General features: G+C 44.6%; 1 protein-coding gene across 7 annotated transcripts in view; it reads left to right on the plus strand.

Annotated features, from left to right (window-relative positions):
* NRL (neural retina leucine zipper) overlaps nt 1-13,230 on the plus strand; it is a 76,052-nt gene that overhangs the window by 38,791 nt on the left and 24,031 nt on the right. The window contains exons 2-3 of one of the 7 annotated variants that reach the window (XR_007727305.1): nt 11,484-11,749; nt 12,484-13,027. The exons of 5 other annotated variants lie outside the window; for them this stretch is intronic. The gene's annotated coding sequence lies outside the window, so the exon portion shown is untranslated. Of the gene's footprint in view, nt 1-11,483; nt 11,750-12,483; nt 13,028-13,230 lie in introns of those variants that run through there. One more of the 7 variants, XR_007727306.1, reaches the window with a different exon arrangement.

Below are 13,230 nucleotides of genomic sequence, written 5' to 3' on the forward strand. Positions count from 1 at the left end.
TGGGGAGGAGTAAGTGGGAATTGACAACTTCCTGGATCAGAGACAGCCGAACTAGACGTAATGGCTGAGAGGCGGGGCTTAAAAAAGAAACGATTGGTGGTTCGCTACCGAGAGGTATTTTAGCAAGGGATACAATTTACTGTCGGTCCCTAAAGATCATTTGGCATCGCACTTTTCAGACAGTGCCCAGGGGCCTCCTCTTTAAGCCTACTGCTTCCCCCGTCGAGCTGGAGCCGTTCTCCTGTCGCTGGCTGCAGCTCCAGTCGGTCCTGCCCTAAGGAGTGCTCGGCGTCCCAGTAGGCCTCCACACCGTCCTTCCGGGCTTAGCTTTTCGAAGCCTTGCTCTTGAGACGGCCTCCTTTTAGACCTCCCTTTATCTGCTCGGCAATTTTTTAAGACAATTCCTGGCCTTCTGCCGCGGTCTTTGCAGACGTTCCCTAATACACGCATCTTTCTCTCAAAGCTTTTCCGGTTCCGCTGTCCATTTAGACGCTCCCTTGGCCCTCCGGGATTTGCAGACCTTCCCTAGACCCTCTGTCCTCACAGTGCCTTTCCCTCCCCGGCCGTGAGTCCAGGGTGCGCGCGCGCCGCCTCCTGCCCCCTCCTGCCCCATCCTGCCCCCTCTTGCGGGTTTATGAGTAACAAGCTTGAGTCCAAGGCCGGGACTTGCCATATCTCTGAACCTCGGCCTGGCTGGGTGGGGAAGTGTGTGGGGTTGAATGACCTTGCTGTCTCCGGCTCAGAGGCCCAGGGTCCGAGCTGAACTTCAGTCCCCGCAGCCTGCACTCCCTTGGGAAAGCTGCGAGCTTCCCTCCGCCCGCTCCTGAGGGCAGCGATGGGAGCGAGGGCTCGTGGCCCTCTTGGGCCCTCCTGGGGTCTCTCCCAGTGAGGGCGAGGGTTTGGCCAGCTTTCGGGCGACGTCTTCTAGTCTCCAGACCCGGAGGCCTGAGCTTGTCACCAGGGCTAGCTTTGATGAGTTCTGCGCTTAGAAGGGTCCTGAATGCTTGGTTTAATGTTCTACTGTTAACGGTCTTGAAATTATCAATAATTTCAAAGCAAGTGCCTGGCATTTTCAACTTGCACTGGACTCCACTGATTATGTAGGCGGTCTGTAGGCAGTATGCTGGGCGCCCATACTCTATTGCCAGATTACTTACTATCTGTGCTTTAACGTTTATTGAGACTTTAAGATTCCGTGGTTTCTGGGTTATCCAGCCTGGAAAATCGGGATCGTTATTTATTGATTGATTTTACCTGCATTCTCTCAGAATGTTACGGAATCATTTTTTAAAACATTGGCCGGGCGCGGTGGCTCACCCCTGTAATCCCAGCACTTTGGGAGGCTGAGGCGGGTGGATCAACTGAGGTCAGGAGTTCGAGACCAGCCTGGCCAACACCGTGAAACCCTGTCACTACTTAAAAAAAAAGCCAGATGTGGTGGTGTGCGCCCGTAATCCCAGCTACTCGAGAGGCTGAGGCAGGAGAATCGCTTGAACCCGGGAGGCGGAGGTTGCAGTGAGCCGAGATCACGCCACTGCACTCCAGCCTGGGCTACAAAAGCGAAACTCAAACAACAAACAAAAACAACAACAAAAAACCAACTAAACAAACAAAAAAACACCTACGTCTCTTCCGCCAGTTGATCTGTTGAAGAATTCTCCTCTAACAGCGTTTCGTGCTTAAGAACCCACAAGTGAGCCGGGTGCAGTGGCTCACGACTATAATTCCAGCACCATGGGAGGCCGAGGAGGAGGATCATTTGTGGCCAGGAGTTCAAGGCCAGCCTGGGCAACATAGTGAGACCCAGTCTACAAAAAGAAAAAAAATAGCCGGCCGTCGTGGCGCGTGCCTGTGGTCCCAACTTACTTGGGAAGGCTGAAGGAGGGAATCTTGAGCCCATGAGGTGGAGGCTGCAGTGAGCCATGATTGCTCCACTGTACTCCAGCCTGGGCACAGAGCTAAAGCCTGTCTCTAAAAAAAGAAAACCAACAAATGGCTCACTATTGTTCATTGTTTCAAATACAAACTTCCAAACCTGGTTGTCTATATTTAGTAACCTCATTTTTTGATAATTCTGCCAAGCAAATATGCCAATAAATACCTTGTTTATTTTTACCTCTGCACCTTCCCAGGAAAATTTCTTATCAGAGGGAGGCTGTCTCTACCCAACTCCCTCAGTCTTGCCCTTTGACTCAGTAATACTGCTTCCAGAAATCTAGCCCGGACCTGCATAAAAATTTATGTTCTACATAGCAATTACTGATAAAAGAACACTGGAAACAAAGATCTAAATATCTTGCAATATGGAATTGGTTAAATAAATTATAGTCCATGTGGTATAGACACAGAAATACCAGGTAGCTATTAAAATGGTGTTGTAGTCTTCATTTTTTTTTTTTAAGGTACTTATTCCTGGTACAGGTTTGTTGTAGCCTTCCATTTTTATACCATGGGAAATTGTGCAAACTACATTGTCAAGTTAAAAAAAAAAAAGATAATAATTTCTTCTGGTGACATGTAATAGATGCAAAAACAATGTGGTTTCAGTTTTTCATTAAAAAGTATAATAGGCGTGGTAGCTCACGCCTGTAATCCCAGTACCTTGGGAGGCTGAGGCAGGCAGATCACTTGACCCCAGGAGTTTGAGACCAGCCTGGGCAACGTGATGAAACCCCGTCTCTACAAAAAAAAAAAATAATAATAATAATTTGAGCTGGGCCTGTAGTCTTGGCTACCCAGGATGCTGAGGTGGAAGGATCAACTGAGTCTGGTCAAGGCACAGTGAGCCATGATGGTGCCACTGCACTTCATCCAGCCTGGGCGAGAATGAGACCCTGTCTCAAAGAAAAAAAAAAAAGTATAATAATACCCAGCTCATTACATCATTAAACAAAGTGGAGAAGGCTTGCATGAACCGGTGACAAAGGTGTAGCTTCTACAAAGGGTTATGATTAATACAGCTATAGCACCTGAAGTCCAGAAAAGCAAACAAAAAACTTCTGTTAAATTTATCCCCTTAACTATTCATTTTTTGATTCTCTTTTCTCTTCTTCTTATAAATTAGTTCAAACCTGAATAAAATCTTTTAATTCAAGCTTTTGTAATATGGAACTTGTACATTATTGAATAAAACATTTAAAAGTCATGGTAAATGTTAAAATAGCTGAGGTTTTATGACCAAAATGAATCCTCTTTCACATCAAATGGGAAAGAATATAAGATTCAACACTGGATTCATTGATTAATTTTTTTGCGTATAAAAGATTTTTTTTTTTTTTTTTTTTTGAGGTGGAGTCTTGCTCTGTCGCCCAGGCTGGAGTGCAGTGGCTCCATCTCGGCTCACTGCAAGCTCTGCCTCCCGGGTTCACGCCATTCTCCTGCCTCAGCCTCCCAAGTAGCTGGGACTGCAGGCATCCGCCACCACACCTGGCTAATTTTTGTATTTTTAGTAGAGACGGGGTTTCACCTTGTAGCCAGGATGGTCATGATCTCCTGACCTCGTGATCTGCCCGCCTTGGCCTTCCAAAGTGCTGGGATTACAGGCATGAGCCACCACGCCTGGCCACGTGCAAAAGATTTTTAAGCCTATGAACTTGATTATTTCACTATGACCTGTAATGTTTTTCAAAATGTGTAAGAGCATTTATATCTTAGGGTATACAATGTGTCTATTGAAATAAATAAAATAACATATCTTTAAAAATAATTATGGTGAAGTTGTTTTGATATACTCAACTTTGCCTGCCCTCTCTTGATTTTGAAATTTGGTATGTTGCTTGGTTACAGTTTGTGAAGCACTTTTCATTTGGGTAACTTCTACTCCCTCCAGTTGCACTTAAAGTCACTTAAAGCCACAGAGAGGTTTTTCTACCTTTGGCACCCGTTTTAGGACAATTTCTGGTAATTGCTAAGTAAATGTCAGCTAGTTGACTTCCTGCATGACCTGTTTTGGCCTGTTTCCTGCTCGTTAGCATCTCCACTAGAGGGCAGGCTGGGCTGGTGAGGAGAGAAAGAAAGGCGCGTTTTCATTCTCTAGCTAATCCTGTCCTCCTTTCCTCTACTGCAGCCCCCAGCCTGGTGACCACACAGAGCTCCTGGGACAGTTCCATTTTTGGAAGTGACTGATGCTCATACAGGTGTTTAAACATTGCCTTGTAGCATTCTCTGTGTCGATGGAAATGGAGAGTGTGCTAATTTACCTAGGGACTTAAAATGTGTTGACTAGAAAGCCACTATGTAATTATGGGATGTTCTAATACTCTCATATCTTGTGTCTGTAAGAATCAGATTTTTCTGTGTGTAGGGTAGGAGCTACAGATGTAATATAAGTAAATACCCTTTAGTGGCCCGGGGTAGTGGCTCACACCTGTAATCCCAGCACTTTGGGAGGCTGAGGCAGGTGGATTGCTTGAAACCAGGGGTTCAAGAACAGCCTGGCCAATATAGTGAGACCCCCATCTCTAAAAAAAAAATAAATAAAAATTAGCCAGGTGTGGTGGCTTGCTGCTGTAGATACTCGGGAGGCTGAGGCAAGAGGATCATTTGAGCCCAGGAATTCGAGGCTGCAGTGAGCTGTGACCACACTACTGCATTACAGCCTGGGCGACAAAGCAAGTCCGTGTCTCAGGAAAACACCAGAAACCCCTTTAGCCCTGATTTTGAATAGAACATATCAGTATGAATTCATGAGGTTTTATCTTCTGTCGCTACCCACCAAAAAGATCTAGAAACAATGACCAATCCAATATCAATGAACACTCCTAGCATCCAGATTGTGGTCTTAAAATGCCATTTCCCCCTGAAAGAAGCCAGACCTTCTTAGAGAAATGGCTGATTCCAGGTTTGGGAAAGGAAATGAACATGATGAGCATGGAGCAACTTACACCATATAGCCGGGAAGCAAGGAGTATGTATCATGTCAAAAGGACTCAGCTGTTTTTGGCCTAGCTTCCATAGCCAAATGTGGGACAATTTGAACATTTTAATAAGGTCAATTTAATAAACACTAAGTATGTTTAAATCCATGAGTTCATAATGTTTGTGTGTAACTAACTGGTTACCTTTTCGAAGGATTGATAGGAAATCAAATCATTATTTTGAAGATGGCAAATAAAGAATTGAGCAGTTATCTTGCTGTTCCTGTATAAATGATACCACAGGGTGATGAAATAGAAATGTCTATTTTATAAAATTATTGCAACTGTTATGACAACTCAAATATGGCTGTTTTGCAATCCTTAGTGAGTTAATGCATTTAGACACTGAACATCTGGGTCTGGATTCGTTAATGGGTTAATTGAAGGAAAAGAAAGGAATGGAGGGGGAATCCGGAATCCGTAGACTGATAGAGACTTGAAAGTCATGCGAAATTTTTTTTTAAATGGGAGCAAAGCTAAACTATAGTGTCTAAGGATCTACATTTAGGTGATCAAACTATACAAAAATGCAAAGAAGTATTTATTACTCACCATAGTATCCCCTATGGCAGGAAGGGGTGGCTGTGATAGAGATGGGCAACAGGGGCGGGGCGGGGCAGGGTTGGTGTTTGGCAAAGTTCTGTTTCTTTCCCTGGGTGATGTTCCAAAGGTGTTCACTTTATGATAGCTTATTCAGCCATACCTTTGTTTTAGATGGTTTTCTTTATCTGTGTTTTATTTTAAAATAAAAAGATTATAATGTGTTAACTATATTTCATCAGTTATCTGGAGCTGAAGGGCATGCAGCCCAATTTTATTCTAATTAATAAAAATCATTTTGAAGGCTAACACTTGCTTGTCCCTGTGCATTTAGATGCCAGAAAGGTGCCTGGAACTCCAGTTCCCTGCCTCTTAGCTGAAGGGATTTATTTTTAAATCTTTTTTCTTTCTCTCCTAGATTTTATTTACATTGCTCATGTTCCTTTTAAACTGTAGAGTCAGCAATATGTAATATACGCTTACAGGGCCTACTCTAATCATTATAAAGTGGAAAGGTGATGATAGCTAACATGTATTAAATGACTATTCAGTGCCAGGAATAGTTCTGAGTGCTTTATTCCACTGACTCTTAATCTTCCCAACAAGATTGTAAGGTGTAGGCATTTCCATTTTACAGATGAAGCAACTGAGAGGCACCTCTGGCTTGAGTCTACTATGTGTTTAATATCTGTGCTATGCTGCTTCTGATGGTATTCAGTTACATGCTATTTATGAAGCTAAGAATTTGGCTGTCTTTTATTATTTTTTAATTTTATTAATTTTATTATTTTTTTTTTTGAGACAGAGTCTCACTCTGTTGCTCAGGCTGGAGTGCAGTGGTGTGATCTCAGCTCACTGCAACCTCCGCCTCCTGGGTTCAAGTGATTCTCCCTCCTCAGCCTCCTGAGTAGCTGGAATTACAGGTATGCGCCACCACGCCTGGTTAATTTTTGTATTTTTAGTAGAGATGGGATTTCACCATGTTGGTCTGGCTGGTCTCAAACTCCTGACCTTAGGTGATCTGCCCACCTCGGCCTCCCAAAGTGTGAACCACCGCGCCTGGCCGGCTGTGTTTTAAAGTACAGTATACTCCATTGTTAACTTTGTTATAACCTCTGTTCCACTCTGACCTTTAGATTTTTACACATTCTGGCTGGTCACTGGCATTTCCTATGAGAACACTTGGTGTTTCCTCTTCTAGGTTTTTCCTTTGAGGGAGTTCCCAATAATTCCATTTTATTTGTTGAAGTTTGTTCCCTGTTTCTGGGTAAAGACTCCCATACTACCCACCTTAGTTTATAATTCCCTCAGCCTGATCCAGATTGCACAGAAGTTATCCTAAGCTGATGCTCCTGACTCATGTGAGATCATTGCACCCTTTTCCTGATTGCTCTCCAAAGTTGATTTCAGATGAATTTAGGCTAAGACCTTGATACTCAAAACTGTAGCCCCCAGACTGGCAGCATCAGCATTACCCAGGAGCTTGTAAGGAAAACAAAATCTTCAGGCTACTACACACTTGCCAAGTGACAATCTGCATTTTAACAAGATCGCCAGGTGATTCAAAGGCACTTTTAAGTTTGAGAAACACGGAATAGGTGACTTTTTATTTTTTATTTTACTATTATTTTTTGAGATGGAGTCTCACTTTATTCCCCAGGCTGGAGTGCAATGGCATGATCTCGGCTCGCTGCAACCTCTGCCTCCTGAGTTCAAGTGATTCTCCTGAATAGCTGGGATTATAGGCACTTGCCATCATGCCCGGCTAATTTTTGTATTTTTGTAGAGAAGGGGTTTCACCGTGTTGGCCAGGCTGGTCTTGAACTCCTGACCTCAGGTGATCCTCCCTCCTCAGCCTCCCAGAGTGGTGGGATTACAGGCATGAGCCACTGCGCCCGGCGGAATAGGTGACTTCTAAGGTCCTTGCAGTTCTAGATGTCTATACTACTATGAAAGACATGTCTGTGCAGTTTTATCACTTTAACCCTTAGCTCTATTGTTTACTAATGGTGAAGCTTTGGACAAATTACTTGACCTCTCTGTGCCTTTGTTACTTCATCTGTAAAATGGTAATTCCCCCAAAAGGTTGTTATATATGTGCTTAGAACAGTACCTTGTTGGGAATAGGCCCCCAAAATCTGGCCATAAACTGGCCCCAAAACTGGCCATAAGCAAAATCTCTGCAGCACTGTGACATGTTTGTGATGACCATGTCGCCCACACTGGAAGGTTGTGGGTTTACCAGAATGAGGGCAAGGAAACCTCGCCCACCCAGGGTGGAAAACTGCTTAAAGGGGTTCTTAAACTATAAACAATAGCATGAGCAATCTGTGCCTTAAGGACATGCTCCTGCTGCAGATAACTAGCCAGAGCCCATCCCTTTGTTTCCCATAAGGAATACTTTTAGTTAATCTGTAATCTATAAAAGCAATGCTTATTGCTGTCAATAAATACGTGGGTAAATCTCTGTTCGAGGCTCTCAGCTCTGAAGGCTGTGAGACCCCTGATTTCCCACTCCACACCTCTATATTTCTGTGTGTGTGCCTTTAATTCCTCTGGTGCCACTGGGTTAGGGTCTCCCTGACCGAGCTGGTCTTGGCAAGTGGTGCCCGTATGTGGGGGCTCAAATTCAGGTCAAAGGGTCGCCAGAGCGACAGTTGGAGAATGTGGAACTAAGGTGGAGGACACCTGAGTACTCTTAAAGCAATCCCCGTGGTGAGTAAGAAGGGGAGCTCGGAAGCAGCAGGGTAACAGTGGGACAAGTGTGGGCTCTGGTTCATTCCACCTTGGAACCTTTTCACACTGATGATGACGAGGAATGAGAGTATAATGAAGTAACAGAAGAAGTAACAGTAGGTTTGTTTGCCAGCTAAAGCTAAAGCGGCAAAGGAGGGAGAGGTTCATCCCTACCCTTCTGCACCCATCATTATTATTTTGAAGAAAAAGAGTGGCCTGATCCTCCAGATCTTTCTTTTCCGGAGGATCACTGGGCGAAAAGTAGTTGCCTCAGTGACTGTTCGAGCAGGGCCTCGAGCGACTGCTCTCAGTTCTATTCAGGCAGGAGCTCAGCAAGTTAGATGAGAGGGTGATTTGGAGGCTTGGCAGTTGCCTGTTAGAATACACCCCCCAGATCAACAGGGAAATATTATAGCTACATTTGACTCTTTTCCTTTTAAATTACTCAAAGAATTTAAGCAAGCTGTTAATCAGTATGGACCAGGTTCTCCTTTTATTTTATTTTATTTTATTTTATTTTTTTTTGACGCGGAGTCTTGCTCTGTGCCCCAGGCTGGAGTGCAGTGGCGCGATCTCGGCTCACTGCAAGCTCCGCTCCCCCGGGTTCACGCCATTCTCCTGCCTCAGCCTCCCGAGTAGCTGGGACTACAGGCGCCCGCCACCTCGCCCGGCTAATTTTCTTGTATTTTTAGTAGAGACGGGGTTTCACCGTGTTAGCCAGGATGGTCTCGATCTCCTGACCTCATGATCCGCCCGTCTCGGCCTCCCAAAGTGCTGGGATTACAGGCTTGAGCCACCGCGCCCGGCCTCTCCTTTTATAATGGGACTGTTAAAGAATGTTGCTGTTTCGGCCGGGCGCGGTGGCTCAAGCCTGTAATCCCAGCACTTTGGGAGGCCGAGACGGGCAGATCACGAGGTCAGGAGATCGAGACCATCCTGGCTAACACGGTGAAACCCTGTCTCTACTAAAAAATACAAAAAACTAGCCGGGCGAGGTGGTGGGCGCCTGTAGTTCTAGCTACTCGGGAGGCTGAGGCAGGAGAATGGCGTAAACCCGGGAGGCGGAGCTTGCAGTGAGCTGAGATCCAGCCACTGCACCCCAGCCTGGGCGACAGAGCAAGACTCCATCTCAAAAAAAAAAAAAAAAGAATGTTGCTGTTTCCAGTGGGATGATTCCTACTGACTGGGATGCTCTTACTCGAGCTTGTCTAACCCCTGCTCAGTTCTTACAGTTTAAAACTTGGTGGGCAGATGAAGCTTCCATTCAGGCTGCTCGCAACGCCCAGGCCCAACCTCAAAGTAATATAACTGCAGACCAACTTTTGGGGGTCGGCAGCTGGGCTGGTTTAGATGCACAAGTGATCATGCAGGATGATGCCATAGAGCAGCTTAGAGGAGTGTGCATTAGAGCTTGGGAAAAAATCACTTCAGGTGGAGAACAATACCCTTTCTTTAGTGCTGTAAAGCAGGGACCAAAAGAACTGTATGCGGATTTTATAGCTTGGTTACAGGAGTCTCTTAAAAAGAGATTCGGCTGCTCAGGATATAGTGTTACGGTTATTAGCTTTTGACAATGCTAAGCCTGATTGCCAGGCTGCTCTGCAACCTATTAGAGGGAAAGCACATTTAGTTGATTATATCAAGGCCTGTGATGGTATCGGAGGTAATCTGCATAAAGCTACTTTGTTGGCACAGGCAATGGCAGGACCAAGAGTGGATAAAGGAAATATTCCGTTTCCTGGAGCTTGTTTTAACTGTGGAAAGCATGGTCATACTAAAAAAGAATGTAGAAAAAATCAGCAAGTCAGGCCACCAGATGGGGAAAAAAGAAAACTGCTGAACCTGAAATATGTCCAAAATGTAAAAAAGGAAAACATCAGACTAAACAGTGTCACTCTAAGTTTGATAAAGATGGGAACCCGATTTCGGGAGACGCTATGAGGGGCCCATCCCGGGCCCCATTCCAAACCGGGGCATTTCTGGCTCAGGCCATTCCCTCACCCCGGTACAATGTCTGTCCCCCGCCACAGCCGGGAGTGCCGCAGCAGATTTATGCTGCACAAAAGCTGTGAGCCTTCTGCCTGGGGAACCCCCACAAAAGGTCCCAACAGGAGTCTGTGGACCCTTGCCAGCAGGGACGATAGGATTACTTCTAGGAAGGTCTAGTTTAAGTTTAAAAAGGGTACAAATATAAACAGGAGTCATTGATTCAGGTTACAATGGGGAAATTCAAATTATTATATCTACTTCTGTTCCCTGGAAAGCAGAGCCAGGAGAGCGTATAGCACAGCTCCTGATTGTGCCATATGCGGGAATGGGGGAAAAGTGAAATTAAATGAACAGGAGGATTTGGAAGCACAAATAAACAAGGCAAAGCAGCTTATTGGGTAAATCAAATTACTGATAAACGTCCTACCTGTGAAATAACTATTCAGTGAAAGAAATTTAAAGGTTTGGTAGATACAGGAGCCGACATTTCAATCATTTCTCTGCAGCACTGGCCGCCCACTTGGCCAATTCAACCTGCTCAATTTAACATAGTTGGAGTTGGTAAAGCCCCTGAAGTATATCAAAGTAGTTATATTTTGCACTGTGAAGGGCCCAATGGACAACTTGGGACTATTCAACCAGTTATAACTTCTGTACCTATAAATTTATGGGGAAGAGATTTATTGCAACAATGGGGAGCACAAGTATTCCAGAACAATTATATAGCCCTCAAAGTCAACATATGATTCATGAAATGGGGTATGTCCCTGGTATGGGACTAGGAAAAATTTGCAAGGTTAAAAAAAAACCGCTTCAAGCGAAAGGACAACAGTTCCCACCAAGGTTTAGAATATCATTTTTGATGGCGGCCATTGTTAAGCCTCCAGAACCTATGCCTTTAAAATGGTTAACGGATAATGTCCCAGGCTATACTAGCCAATCTCTAGCTACATTTTTCTCTGTATGGAATATTAAACACATTACTGGTATCCCATATAATTCTCAAGGACAAGCCACAGTGGAAAGAATGAATCTCTCCCTAAAACGGCAGCTGCAAAAGCAGAGGGAGGAAAACAGGGAATATGGAACACTGCAGATGCAACTGAATCTAGCATTATTAACTTTAAATTTTTTGAGTCTGCCCAAAGGCCAGATGGTATCAGCAGCTGAACAGCATCTACAGAAACCAACTGCAAAGACAGAAGCCAAACAACTGGTTTGGTGGAGAGATCTGATAACAAAAAGTTGGGAAATAGGTAAAATAATAAACTTGGGGTAGAGGTTATGTTTGTGTTTCTCCAGGCCAAAATCAACAGCCAATTTGGATACCATCAAGACACCTGAAAGCTTATCATGAGCGAGATGCTGAGAAAGATTCCAGAAGGATCCCGAGGACCCCCCAGTTGCAGCCATGTCAAGACTGATGCTGAGAGAGGAGGATCCCAACTGTCACAAGCAACACCCGTCGAACACAGCCACCCACCTGGAGACAGATCAAGAAGCAGTCACAGATGGCGGAAGAAAACCTGAGCAAAGTGGGACAATCAGTCACAATGAGTAATTTAATGGTAGCTATGATAGCGGTGATCACCATTGCCATGAGTATTTCTTCAACAAGGGCTAACACAGAGAACAATTATACTTATTGGGCATATTTATCAATCTTGTCTGGCAATAATGTCTGGATGTAATCACTCTATGACACAGTTATACACGCTTTCTGATCTCAGTATTTACCATAATAAATCTGCTCCTATAATTGAGGCATACCGCCCTCAAAAACCTATTTGTAAACAGGGTTGCCTTAGTTAGAAAAAATGAACATACTTGTTTAGGAAGATTGCATTGCAGAACAGGCAGAAGTGCTGCTCTCCGATTCCGATGGAGTCATTATTAATTGGTCCCCTAAGGGAATCTTTAGCTTGAATTGCACCTCTCAGTCTGCATGCGATGGTCACACTATGTTCAGCTGGTCTGAACAAAATGGTCAGATGGTAGAAATGATAAGAAGTACGGCAAGAGTTCCTATTATCTGGAACCATGGCGGTATAGTGGCATCTCACCCTCAAATGATGTGGCCTGTTGTAGGAGCTAAACAAGGATTTGTAGAAACTATTATTAAAAGAACAAACATTTAAGGCATCCCAGGCACACCTGACCTTAATGCCAGGAACCGGAGTGCTTGAAGAAGCTGCAGACAGATTAGCAGCTAGTAACCCATTAAAATGGATAAAAACACTTGGAAGCTCTGTGATGTCAATGATGATTGTGCTTTTAATCTGTGTCATTTGTCTTTGTATAGTCCGAAGATGCGGATCCCGACTCCTGCGACTCCTGCGAGAAGTAGCTCAGCGTGACAAAGCTGCCTTTGTTTTTATCACTTTGCAAATCAAATAAGGGGGACATTTTGGGAATAGGCCCCCAAAATCTGGCCATAAACCGGACCCAAAACTGGCCATAAACAAAATCTCTGCAGCACTGCAACATGTTCGTGATGGCCATGACACCCACGCTGGAAGGTTGTGGGTTTACCGGAATGAGGGCAAGGAACGCTTGGCCCACCCAGGGTGGAAAACTGCTTAAAGGGGTTCTTAAACTACAAACAATAGCATGAGCGATCTGTGCCTCAAGGACATGCTCCTGCTGCAGATAACTAGCCAGAGCCCATCCCTTTATTTTGGCCCATCCCTTTGTTTTCCGTAAGGAATACTTTTAGTTAATCTACAATCTATAAAAACAATGCTTATCACTGACTTGCTGTCAATAAATATGTGGGTAAATCTCTGTCCGAGGCTCTCGGCTCTCAAGGCTGTGAGACCACTGATTTCCTATTCCACACCTCTATATTTCTCTGTGTGTGTCTTTAATTCCTCTAGCACCACTGGGTTAGGGTCTCCCCGACCGAGCTGGCCTCGGCAGTGCCTGGCACATAGAAGGTGCTACAGAAGTGTTGTTAGCTGTCCTAATATTGAATATGCTTCCATGAATACTATGTAACTCCCAGTGCCAGGTCAGGTGGGGGAAGAACAAATTTGAGAACTGACAATGA

Source organism: Macaca thibetana, chromosome 7 (genome assembly GCF_024542745.1).
Source record: "Macaca thibetana thibetana isolate TM-01 chromosome 7, ASM2454274v1, whole genome shotgun sequence".
NCBI lineage: Eukaryota > Metazoa > Chordata > Mammalia > Primates > Cercopithecidae > Macaca > Macaca thibetana.